Raw genomic sequence first — 1,623 nt, forward strand, 5'->3', positions numbered from 1 at the left:
TGTGTGTGTGTGTGTGTGTGTGTGTGTGTGTGTGTGCAAAATACTTTATATGACGAGATGACGAGAAGCTATGTTAAAATTTACTGATTATTTACACGACGCGAAGTATCTGACGTGACATAATTTTTCCGGACGTCCGCGGTATCGTGGTAAGATTGAGCATCGTGGTAGGATCGAGTGCAGGCGAATAATCACAAATGAACGTGAATGAATGTAGAAAGAAAGTTTTTTTTCTTTGGCGTACTAATTGTAAAACAAAGTTATCCTTAAACTAATTAAGGAAATGTCAGAGACAACGATCAGAGAAATCAGAGAAAAGTCAGGTAATTTTGCTGAAATTATCTGGAAAATTAAAATTCTTGGCTTTAAAAAAGTTTAATATTCGTATCATACGCAGTTTTGGAATACTGTCAACTTAACAATTAAATGCAAGTAATATTAGCATATTAATAGTAAGTTATATTGCTAAGTTAAATTATTTTAATAAAATATTTGACGGTTTGCAAATCAGGAAAATACAAAAAATCAAAATATTATTAAAAACAACAAGAAAAATCTTGAAATTTTATCCAGAAGTCAAGAAAAATTATGAAATTTTAGAGTGAGGAATTTGCAGCAACTGCAAGGTGAGACGTGTTTATCTTAAAGCGAATTTAGGCTCGTTCGTGCTCACAGCACGTTGAATTGACTGCGTTCGTTTGCGTTCGTTCGCACTTCTTAGTCCGACTCCGCCTTTTAGGTATCATCGTCTGGTCGTCGCGCTGACGTCATGTGGTGAACGCCGCGGTAACGTCAGAAGTCGTATGCAGGTGAACCATAATCTTGACGTGCACGACGAGATTCAGAGGACGTGAGCGGGAAGGAGGGAAAAAGAAGGAAAGAGAGAGAAAGAGAGAGAGATGGAGTAAAAGAGAGGCAGGAGAAGGGACCAATATGGCGAATCGGTTAAAAGCTATGCATCGGCGTTACGTCCACTAGTCCGCGAGTTGGCACGACGGCAGTGCATTCGTCGCTTCGATATCGACACGGTCGATAACGCTCTTCTTTTCCTTTCTTTTCTTTCCTTTTTTTTTCAATTTCTTTTTTTTTATCATTTTCTCCTGAAATCTCGTCGAAAAGGAAATCTAACGCCCGCGCGGAGAAAGTCGAAGTAGCGCAGATCTGCGATTTTTCACGCAAATTATCGCCGATCATCATCACCATCGTGCTGATCCCTTCCGGTAAAACGAAAGTTGAGAGAACGGTCAAGAGCGACGATCGATCGAGATAGAAGAGAGAAAGAAAAAAAAAAAGAAGAGAAGAAGACCACTTTCGCTTTCGTCGAAGTGTCACAATTGTAGTGTGTGTTACGATTTTTGGACGAACGTCGATCACTTGAGACGCAATCAACGTGCGGTAATTAGTAAGTATATTGAGATTTTTTTCTCGATATTATCAATTAATATTAATCTCTTGATGTTAATCCAGTTTCATCAACATTTAATGACAATAATAACAAAATCAATAATTTAAATGATTTTATGAAAATAATAATATATAATTAAGATTAGATAGATGTATATAAAATTATTGTAATATGATTTTATTATTATATCGTTACATTGATACAAAGAAATATTAATG

The 1,623-nt window shown here is 36.5% G+C and overlaps 1 protein-coding gene across 6 annotated transcripts in view; it reads left to right on the plus strand.

Annotated features, from left to right (window-relative positions):
• Positions 1–1,623, plus strand: part of LOC108688038 (elongation of very long chain fatty acids protein AAEL008004) — a 60,625-nt gene that overhangs the window by 23,186 nt on the left and 35,816 nt on the right. For 3 of the 6 annotated variants that reach the window (XM_018194111.1, XM_018194116.1, XM_018194115.1), the window contains exon 1: positions 992–1,402. The exons of the other annotated variants lie outside the window; for them this stretch is intronic. The gene's annotated coding sequence lies outside the window, so the exon portion shown is untranslated. Of the gene's footprint in view, positions 1–991; positions 1,403–1,623 lie in introns of those variants that run through there. 6 annotated transcript variants of the gene reach the window in all.

This window comes from Atta colombica, unplaced genomic scaffold (assembly GCF_001594045.1).
Source record: "Atta colombica isolate Treedump-2 unplaced genomic scaffold, Acol1.0 scaffold224, whole genome shotgun sequence".
Lineage (NCBI taxonomy): Eukaryota > Metazoa > Arthropoda > Insecta > Hymenoptera > Formicidae > Atta > Atta colombica.